Here is an 11,610-nt window from a genome sequence, read left to right as displayed (position 1 = left end):
ATTCCCTTTGTCTAGCGGTATTGTACTTGCCCGAGATTCGATCGTCGGTATATCGATACCTTGTTCAATCTCATTACCGGCAAGTCTCTTTACTCGTTCCGTAACACATCATCCCGTGATCAACCCTTTGATCACATTGTGCACATTATGATGATGTCCTACCAAGTGGGCCCAGAGATACCTCTCCGTCACACGGAGTGACAAATCCCAGTCTCGATTCGTGCCAACCCAACAGACACTTTCGGAGATACCTGTAGTGCACCTTTATAGTCACCCAGTTACGTTGTGACGTTTGGTACACCCAAAGCATTCCTATGGTATCTGGGAGTTGCACAATCTCATGGTCTAAGGAAAAGATACTTGACATTAGAAAAGCTTTAGCATACGAACTACATGATCTTTGTGCTAGGCTTAGGATTGGGTCTTGTCCATCACATAATTTTGCTAATGATGTGATCCCGTTATGAACGACATCCAATGTCCATGGTCAGGAAACTGTAACCATCTATTGACCAAGGAGCTAGTCAACTAGAGGCTTACTAGGGACATGGTGTTGTATATGTACCCACACATGTATCTGAGTTTCCTATCAATACAATTATAGCATGGATAATAAACGATTATCATGAACAAGGAAATATAATAATAACTAATTTATTATTGCCTCTAGGGCATATTTCCAACACCGCCCCTTTCCTTCCCTTCCCCCTCTTCCTTCCTCCTTCCCCCTCTCTTCCCTTGTTGGAAACGTACTAGGAATAGGATTCCTAGTAGGAACCCTACTTGGGGCGCGCCCCATGACGGCCGGACGGCCTTCCTCCTTGCTCCTTTATATACGGGGGCAGGGGGCACCCTAGGACACACAAGTTGGCAATTGTTTTAGCCATGTGCGGTGCCCCCCTTCATAGATTTCCACCTCGGTCATATCGTCGTAGTGCTTAGGCGAAGCCCTGTGCCGGTAACTCCATCATCACCGTCACCACTTCGTCGTGCTTATGAAACTCTCCCTTGACCTCAGATGGATCTAGAGTTCGTGGGACGTCACCGAGCTGAACGTGTGCAGATCACGGAGGTGTCGTACCTTCAATGCTAGGATCGGTCGGATCATGAAGACGTACGACTACATCAACCGCGTTGTCATAACGCTTCCTCTTTCGGTCTATGTGGGTACGTAGACAACACTCCCCCTCTCGTTGCTATGCATCACCTAGAGATAGATCTTGTGTGATCGTAGGATTTTTTTTAAATTACTACATTCCCCAACAGTGGAATCCGAGCTAGGTCTATGTGTAGATGTTATATGCACGAGTAGAACACAAAGAGTTGTGGGCGATAATAGTCATACTGCTTACTAGCATGTGATACTTTGATTCGGCGGTATTGTTGGATGAAGCGGCTCAGACCGACATTATGCGTATGCTTACGCGAGACTGGTTCTACCGACGTGCTTCGCACATAGGTGGCTGGTGAGTGTTTGTTTCTCCTACTTTAGTTGAATCGAGTGTGGCTACGCCCGGTCCTTGTTGAAGGTTAAAACAGCACACTTGACGAAAAATCATTGTGGTTTTGATGTGTAGGTAAGAACGGTTCTTGCTAGAAGCCCGCAACAGCCACATAAAACTTGCAACAACAAAGTAGAGGACGTCTAACTTGTTTTTGCAGGGCTTGCTATGATGTGATATGGTCAAGGCATGATGTGATATAATTTGTTGTATGAGATGATCATGTTTTGTCACAAAGTTATCGGCAATTGGCAGGAGCCATATGGTTGTTACTTTATTGTATGCAATGCAATCGCCATGTAATTGTTTTACTTTATAACTAAGCGGTAGCGATAGTCATAGTAACAATAGTTGGCGAGACGACAACGATGCTACAATGGAGATCAAGGTGTCGTGCCGGTGACGTTGGAGATCATGACGATGCTTCGGTGATGGAGATCATGAGCAGAAGATGATGATGGCCATATCATGTCACATATTTTGATTGCATGTGATGTTTATCCTTTATGCATCTTATTTTTCTTAGAATGTCGGTAGCATTATAAGATGATCCCTTACTAAATTTCAAGGTATAAGTGTTCTCCCGGAGTATGCACCATTGCTACAGTTCGCCATGCAGAGACACCACGTGATGATCGGGTGTGATAAGCTCTACGTTCACATACAATGGGTGCAAGCCAGTTTTGCACACGTAGAATACTCGGGTTAAACTTGACGAGCCTAGCATATGCAGATATGGCCTCGGAACACTGAGACCGAAAGGTCGAGCATGAATCATATAGTAGATATAATCAACATAGTGATGTTCACCATTGAAAACTACTCCATCTCACGTGATGATCGGACATGGTTTAGTTGATTTGGATCACGTGATCACTTAGATGATTAGAGGGATATCTATCTAAGTGGGAGTTCTTAAGTAATATGATTAATTGAACTTTAATTTATCATGACACTACTAGGGAAAAGGCTAGCAGCAACACGGGTTTTAGGTGTATCAGCAGCGTGGGGACCGGCGCTACTAATAAGGCGCTACAGCTAATAGTTAGTAGTAGCATGGGAGAAACCCATGCTACTACTAACTTTGTTAGTAGTAGCGTGTGCCACCCACGCTACTGCTATTACAGACTCGTGCTACTACTAATGAAGTAGTAGTAGCGTGCCTACAACACCAGTGCTACTAGTATCCTAGATACTAGTAGGGCACTTTTTTCCCAACGCTACTAGTAGCAAATTAGGAATTAAAAAAAATAAAAATAGATGCAGTATTCATGAATGGAGATCAAAGACACGTCCAATGCAAAATAAATTTCACAGAACCATCTTAACACTTGCAGTGTTCATGGATGCAACATTCAACATCTCAACTCGAAGAGATCACGAGGACACACACAACCGTCATCAAAAGGTTGGTACCTTCTCTAGCGTTTCACCACCAACCTAACCAGACCACTTCTCTAGATGTATGTACAAAGCGTCGAGGTCCTCCACCTTGAGGAACTCCGGACGGTGGCGTCGTCCTCCACCTCGGTGACCTCCGAACGGTGGCGTCGAGGTCCTCCACCCCGGGGACCTCCTGCGTCGCAATCACCTGGACAATAATCTATATGATGCGGTCGCGGGGCTTCACGGTGAAGTCTGCCTCTGAGTAGTTGAAGAGCACGACTCCCATTGGGCCGGAGTAGTCCTCATCGATCACCCTGCACCCAGTCGAGAAAGTGAAAACTTGTTAGTTAGCTCCTGCTTGCGCAGGGTTCGCAGAAGGGTCCGGCCACTTCCAAAGATGATAATAAGATACAATAACTATGTCCAAATTTGGAAGATTGAAAATAAATTAAAAGAGAAATGTATTCAAGATAATAACACACAACAATTAGATTGAAAACAAAGAAAGCACCTGCGCACGCTGCCCTTGCCCCCGGTTACTGGCTATATCCCAGTCTTGCACGTCCTCAGCTAGGATTTCATGGTTGTTGAACCTTTTTGCTCTGCAGGGAAGCATTATGGACAAGATCAAAGACAGTTTAAGAGACAGATCATAATCCCAGTTCGCTACAGGATATCATTCCAGCATTAAATTACTGAAAATATCTTAATACAGGCGAACATGTGTTCACCTTTCTGATCTGCAGCAGCTTCACCTGCATCATATTTGGTTACACCTTCTGCCTTAGCCACACCGTTGACAACATCATGACGCTGTCTGTACATACTGGAACTGAACCACTTTGAATAATAAAAGCATCAGCAGGCAAAGACCAGAAGATCATAATCTATTGTCTCCAAGGGCTTAGATCTCAAAGAATATATAAGATGCGTATGCAAAATATGGCAAAAGGGGAACATACCATGCATGGAGTCGCTATTATGAAATTTCAGTTATCTCATCAGCCCATTACGTACTGTCCTTGATGACAATAAGGTCCAATTGTGTGTTCAATTAATAAAATTGATGGAAGAACAAAAGATTACTACCTGCAAATATGTAACGCTTGACAGGGGATTAGAGATAAATTACATGAGCAAAAACATATCTAGATCCCAACCACTTACTGTAGGTCATGTAGTGTATTCCATGGGTTGAGCAAAAACATACATCTACACTTATGAATCACGTGTGATGGAGATGACTGGTCGACTATACACTACATAGATGTCCTAACATCGACAGCAAGTCCTTCAGAAGAAACAGTCAAATTATTAGCCTGACGACTAACCTGAAACTGAAAGCAACCGGCCAACCAAATGCAGATAGACATGTAACTAAATTATGCAACTGAACTTTTAGCAGGAAGCAAGCACTCACCAAAATTCAGACAGGCATGTAACTAACTTCTGTAATAACTGAATTTAGCAGCAGGCGAGCACCCAACAAAATTCAGATAGGCATGTAACTAAATTCTAAACTGAATTTCTAGCAACAAGGAAGCACCCAACAAAAATGAGGTAGGCATTATACTAGATTCTGCAATGCAATGTTTATCTTACTCAGAAGCAGAGCAGGTATCCACCAAAATTCAGTCTGACAACTACATGTAACCCAAATTCAGACATACTACATGTAACCCAAATTCTTCTACAACTGAACTTGTAACCACAAAATTCAGACAAGCAAGCCACCAAATCAATTGGGTCATCAATGAGTCACCTGCAGCACGACGGAGTTGATGACATCCGCGTATCTGACGGAGAGGTTGAGGGACATACAGCGGGCGGGGGCCATGGCGTAGCACCTGGTGCGGCCCCTCTCGACCTTGCCGAGCTTGTCGAGGTTGAGCACGACGACCATGGTGAGCATGACAGCGACGCCGGCACTGAGGGAGTGGCTCGTGAAGGTGAGCGTGTACGCGGGGTACGTACCGGTTGAGGAGGTCCCGGAGCAGGTCGCACTCCCTGTCGAGCACCCAGCCAGCGTAGCGGAGGAGGCTGTTGTGGACGTAGCCGCCGTCGAAGCGGCGCTTGCCGAGGCGGTTGTCGAGGAGCATGCGCGTGGTCGAGGTAGACGAGGTAGGGCGCGACCCGGCCCCCCGTGTCGGCATAGGTGCAGCGGTGCATGACGTTTGAGGGGTTGAGGAGGAGGGGAGCCGCGGCGAGGAGGTCCGGCGGGTCGTAGTTGGCCATGACGAGGCGGCACATCCTGGGCACGGGCGCGAAGTCGGCGGCCGCGGCGTGGCCCCAGGTGGCGCTGTCGTGGTGGCCGGAGTGGACGCACCGCTTCCACGCACTGCGGCGGGGCATTGAGGAGAGGAGGTGGGAGCGGAGACTGGATTGGGGATCTGGATCGGGCGCTGAGTGTTTTTTCTGAGACATGTCGTGGGATGGTTGGTGGGGTGGGAGTAGATGCAGGTGGCAGCGTCGGGTTTATAACCCGCGCTACTACTATCGACTTAGTAGTAGCGTGGGTTTATAACCCACGCTATTACTCCGGCTAGTCCCGGGAGGCACAGTGGAAATAACTTAGTAGTAGCGAGGGGTAAAAACCCGCGCTGCTACTATCATGTTATTAGTAGCGCGGTTTTCTCAAGCTCGCTACTGCTAATTAGCAGTAGTGTTTGTTTTTAAACCGCGCTGCTGCTAAGATTCTGTGTATAAGGTTTTCCCTAGTAGTGTGAACTTAGCACCTGATAGTATCTCGCATATCTATGTTGTTGTAGATCAATGGCCCGTGCTACCGTTCCTTTGAATTTTAATGTGTTCCTAAAGAAAGCTAAGTTGAAAGATGATGACAACAACTACACGGACTGGGTCCATAACTTGAGGATTATCCTCATTGTTGCATAGAAGAATTACGTCCTGGAAGCACCGTTGGGTGCTAGGTCTGCTGTAGATACTACTAATGACGTTAAGAACGTCTGACAGAGCAAAGCTGATGACTACTCGATAGTTCAGTGTGCCATACTTTACGGCTTAGAATCGGTACCTCAAAGACGTTTTGAACGTCATGGAGCATATGAGATATTCCAAGAGTTGAAGTTAATATTTCAAGCAAATGCCCGAGTTGAGAGATATGAAGTCTCTAACAAGTTCTACAACTGCAAAATGGAGGAGAATAGTTCTGTCAGTGAACACATACTCAGAATGTCTGGGTACCATAATCACTTGACTCAACTGGGAGTTGATCTTCCAGTTGATTGTGTCATTGACAGAGTTCTTCAATCACTACCACCAAGCTATAAAGGCTTTGTGATGAACTATGATATGCAAGGGATGAACAAGACTATTCCCGAGCTCTTCGCGGTGCTAAAGGCCGCGGAGGTAGAAATCAAAAAGGAGCATCAAGTGTTGATGGTCAATAAGACCACTAGTTTCAAGAAAAAGGGCAAAGGGAAGAAGGGGAACTTCAAGAAGAACGTCAAAAAGGTTGCTGCTCAAGAGAAGAAACCCAAGTCTGGACCTAAGCTTGAGAATGAGTGCTTCTACTGCTAAGGGACTGGTCACTGGAAGCGGAACTGCCCCAAGTATTTGGCGGATAAGAAGGATGGCAAAGTGAAAGGTATATTTGATATACATGTTATTGATGTGTACTTAACTAATGCTCGCAGTAGCACTTGGGTATTTGATACTGGTTCTGTTGCTCATATTTGCAACTCGAAACAGGGGCTACGGATTAAGCGAAGATTGGCTAAGTACGAGGTGATGATGCATGTGGGAAATGGTTCCAAAGTCAATGTGACTGCGGTCGGCACGATACCTCGACATCTACCTTCGGGATTAGTTTTAGATCTGAATAATTGTTATTCGGTGCCAGCGTTGAGCATGAACATTATATCTGGATCTTGTTTGATGCGAGACGGTTATTCATTTAAATCAGAGAATAATGGTTGTTCTACTTATATGAGTAATATCTTTTATGGTCATGCACCCCTGCTGAGTAGTCTATTTTTGTTGAATCTCGATAGTAGTGATACACATATTCATAGTGTTGAAGCCAAGATACAAGTATAATAATGATAGTGCAACTTATTTGTGGCACTGCCATTTGGGTCATATCAGTGTAAAGCGCATGAAGAAATTCCATGCTGATGGACTTTTGGAATCACTTGATTGTGAATCACTCGGTGCTTGCGAACCGTGCCTTATGGGCAGGATGACTAAAACTCCGTTCTCCGGAACAATGGAACGAGCTACTGACTTATTGGAAATAATACATACCGATGTATGCGGTCCAATGAGTATTGAGGCTCGTGGTGGGTATCGTTATTTTCTTACCTTCACAGATGATTTGAGCAGATATGGTTATATCTACTTATTGAAACATAAGTCTGAAACTTTTGAAAAGTTCAAAGAATTTCAGAGTGAAGTGGAAAATCATTGTAACAAGAAAACAAAGTTTCTACGATCTGATCGTGGAGGAGAATATTTGAGTTACGAGTTTGGTCTTCATCCGAAACAACATGGGATAGTTTCACAATTAACGCCACCTGGAACACCACAGCGAAATGGTGTGTCCGAATGTCGTAACCGTACTTTATTAGATATGGTGCGATCTATGATGTATCTTACTGATTTACCGCTATCATTTTGGGGTTATGCTTTAGAGATGGCTGCATTCACTTTAAATAGGGCACCATCAAAATCCGCTGAGACGACGCCTTATGAACTGTGGTTTGGCAAGAAACCAAAGTTGTCATTTCTTAAAGTTTGGGGCTGCGATGCTTATGTGAAAAAGCTTCAACCTGATAAGCTCGAACCCAAATCGGAGAAGTGCGTCTTCATAGGATACCCAAAGGAAACTGTTGGGTACACCTTCTATCACAGATCCAAAGGCAAAATCTTTGTTGCTCAGAATGGATCCTTTCTAGAGAAGGAGTTTCTCTCGAAATAAGTGAGTGGGAGGAAAGTAGAACTTGATGAGGTAATTGTACCTTCTCCCTTATTGGAAAGTAGTTCATCACAGAAATCAGTTCCAGTGATTCCTACACCAATTAGTGAGGAAGTTAATGATGATGATCATGAAACTTCAGATCAAGTTAGTACGGAACTTCATAGGTCTTCCAGAGTAAGATCGGCACTAGAGTGGTATGGTAATCCTGTTCTGGAAGTCATGTTACTAGACCATGTTGAACCTACAAACTATGAGCAAGCGATGATGAGCCTAGATTCTGCGAAATGGCTTGAAGCCATGAAATCTGAGATGGGATCCATGTATGAGAACAAACTGTGGACTTTGGTGGACTTGCCCGATGATCGGCAAGCCATAGAAAATAAATGAATCTTTAAGAAGAAGACCGATGCAGACGGTAATGTTACTGTTTACAAAGCTCGACTTGTTGCGAAAGGTTTTCGACAAGTTCAAGGAGTTGACTGTGATGAGACTGGTGCAAGCCTCTCGGAGTTGGAATAAATACTTTGATAGTGTGATCAAAGCATATGGTTTTATACAAACTTTTGGAGAAGCCTATATTTACAAGAAAGTGAGTGGGAGCTCTGTAGAATTTCTAATCTTATATGTAGATGACATATTGTTGATTGAAAATGATATAGAATTTTTGGATAGCATAAAGGGATACCTGAATAAGAGTTTTTCTATGAAAGACCTCGAAGAAGCTGCTTACATATTGGGCATCAAAGTCTATAGAGATAGATCAAGACGCTTAATTGGACTTCCACAAAGCACATACCTTGATAAAGTTTTGAAGAAGTTCAAAATGGATCAGTCAAAGAAAGGGTTCTTGCCTGTGTTACTGATACGTCTCCGTCATATCTACTTTTCCAAACACTTTTGCCCTTGTTTTGCAATCTAGCTTGCATGATTTGAATGGAACTAACCCGGACTGACGCTGTTTTCAGCAGAACTGCCATGGTGTTATTTTTGTGCAGAAATAAAAGTTCTCAGAATGACCTGAAAAATCCACGGAGCAACTTTTCAGAATAAATAAAAAATACTGGTGAAAGAATCAACGTCAGGGGGTTCACACCCTGTCCACGAGGGTGGGGGGCGCGCCTCTCCCCTAGGGCACGCCCCCTGCCTAGTGGGCCCCCTGGACGTCCACCGACCTCAACTCCAAATCCATATATTTGCTTTCGCGGAGAAGAAAACCAGAGAGAAAGTTTCATCATGTTTTACGATAAGGAGCCACCGCCAAGCCCTAATCTCTCTCGGGAGGGCTGATCTGGAGTCCGTTCGAGGCTCCGGAGAGGGGGATTCGTCACCGTCGTCATCATCAACCATCCTCCATCACCATATTCATGATGCTCACCACCGCGCGTGAGTAATTCCATCGTACGCTTGCTGGACGTTTATGGGTTGGATGAGATTTACCATGTAATCAAGTTAGTTTTGTTAGGGTTTGATTCCTAGTATCCACTATGTTCTGAGATTGATGTTCTTATGACTTTGCTATGCTTAATGCTTGTCACTAGGGCCTAAGTGCCATGATTTCAGATCTGAACCTATTATGTTTTCATGAATATATGTGAGTTCTTGATCCTATCTTGAATGTCTATAGTCACCTATTATGTGTTATGATCCGACAACCACGAAGTGACAATAATCGGGATACTTCTCGGTGATGACCGTAGTTTGAGGAGTTCATGTATTCACTAAGTGTTAATGCTTTGGCCCGGTACTCTATTAAAAGGAGGCCTTAATATCCCTTAGTTTCCATTAGGACCCTGCTGCCACGGGAGGGTAGGAAAAAAGATGGCATGCAAGTTCTTTTCCATAAGCACGCATGACTATATTCGGAATACATGCCTACATTACATTGATGAACTGGAGCTAGTTTTGTGTCACCCTATGTTATAACTATTACATGAGGAATCGCATCTGACATAATTATCCATCACTGATCCAATGCCTACAAGCTTTTCACATATTGTGCTTTGCTTATTTACTTTACCGTAGCCGCTATTACAATTACTACAAAACTGCTACCATTACTTTTGCCACTTTTACCGTTACTTCCATACTACTTTGCTACTAAATACTTTGCTGCAGATACTAAGTTATCCAGGTGTGGTTGAATTGACAACTCAACTGCTAATACTTGAGAATATTCTTTGGCTCCCCTTGTGTCGAATCAATAAATTTGGGTTGAATACTCTACCCTCGAAAACTGTTGCGATCCCCTATACTTTCGGGTTATCAAGACTATTTTCTGGCGCCGTTGCCGGGGAGCATAGCTCTATTCTTTGAGTCACTTGGGATTTATATCTGCTGATCATTATGAGGAACTTGAAAGATGAAAGAACTAAGATTTATCCCTCAACTATGAGGGGAGGTAAGGAACTGCCATCTAGCTCTGCACTAGATTCTCCTTCTGTTATGAGTAAACTTGCGACACCTAAACCTACTTCTGATATTAATTCTGATATGTCGCATGTTATTGATGATGCCACTTCTACTATGCATGATACTTATGATGAAACTACTTCTGTGCTTGATACTACTGTGCCATTAGGTGAATTTCTTAATGAACAACTTGCTAGGGTTAGAGAGAATGAAATTCTTGAAAATGAAATTATTGAAGATAGTGATGATGAAGGTTCTCCCCCTAAATATGAATTGCCTATTGTTCCCGAGGATTATGTTATGGATGAAGAAATTGCTAGAGATTTTCTTGCTTGCAATGATAGATCTCATCTTAAGAGGTTATTAGCTAAACTGAAACAGAAAACTCTGAATGCTAGAATGAAATATGACCCTGCTTTTGCTACTTCACCTATCTTTGTTACTGATAAGGATTATGATTTCTCTGTCGATCCTGAGATAATTACTTTGGTTGAAACTGATCCTTTTTATGGCTATGAATCTGAAATTGTTGTGGCACATCTTACTAAATTGAATGATATAGCCACCCTGTTCACTAATGATGAGAAATCTTGCTACTATTATATCCTTAAGATATTTCCATTCTCATTAAAGGGTGATGCTAAAACTTGGTTTAATTCTCTTGATCCTGGTTGTGTGCGTAGTCCCCAGGATATGATTTATTACTTCTCTGCTAAATATTTCCCTGCTCATAAGAAGCAAGTTGCCTTGAGGGAAATATATAATTTTGTGCAAATCAAAGAAGAGAGTCCCCCACAAGCTTGGGGGAGGCTTCTCCGATTACTTAATGTTTTTCCTGATCATCCTCTTAAGAAAAATGAAATACTTGATATCTTTTATAATGGACTAACCGATGCTTCCAAGGACCACTTGGATAGTTGTGCTGGTTGTGTTTTCAGGGAAAGAACAATCGATCAAGCTGAATTGCTATTGAATAATATGTTGACTAATGAAAATAATTGGACTCTTCCTGAACCAACTCCCGATCCAACTCCTAAACCAACTCCGAAGAAAAGGGGTGTTCTATTTCTCAGTCCTGAAGATATGCAAGAGGCAAAGAAATCTATGAAAGAAAAAGGTATTAAAGCTGAAGATGTTAAGAATTTACCTCCTGTTGAAGAAATATATGGTCTTAATATAACACCTATTGAAGAAACACATGGTCTTCATAACCCGACACATGTAGTCAAGGTAAATTCTCTCTATAGATATGATAAAGTTGAAATCCTGTCTACTAAGTTTGCTAGCCAATGTTTGGATGAATTTGATGACTTTATGGCTAGACAAGAAAACTTCAATGCTTATGTTGGTAGAGAATTAAAGAGTAATTCTTAC

The 11,610-nt window shown here is 43.0% G+C and overlaps 1 pseudogene; it reads right to left on the bottom strand.

The window, feature by feature from the left end:
• Nucleotides 1–3,105: 3,105 nt before the first annotated feature.
• Nucleotides 3,106–5,240, bottom strand: LOC119283976 (annotated as a pseudogene).
• Nucleotides 5,241–11,610: the final 6,370 nt, after the last annotated feature.

The sequence above is a fragment of the Triticum dicoccoides genome, chromosome 4A (assembly GCF_002162155.2).
Source record: "Triticum dicoccoides isolate Atlit2015 ecotype Zavitan chromosome 4A, WEW_v2.0, whole genome shotgun sequence".
Taxonomy (NCBI): Eukaryota; Viridiplantae; Streptophyta; class Magnoliopsida; order Poales; family Poaceae; genus Triticum; species Triticum dicoccoides.
Note: the sequence above shows the minus strand (reverse complement) of the source record. Positions and strands in the feature narration are given on the sequence as shown.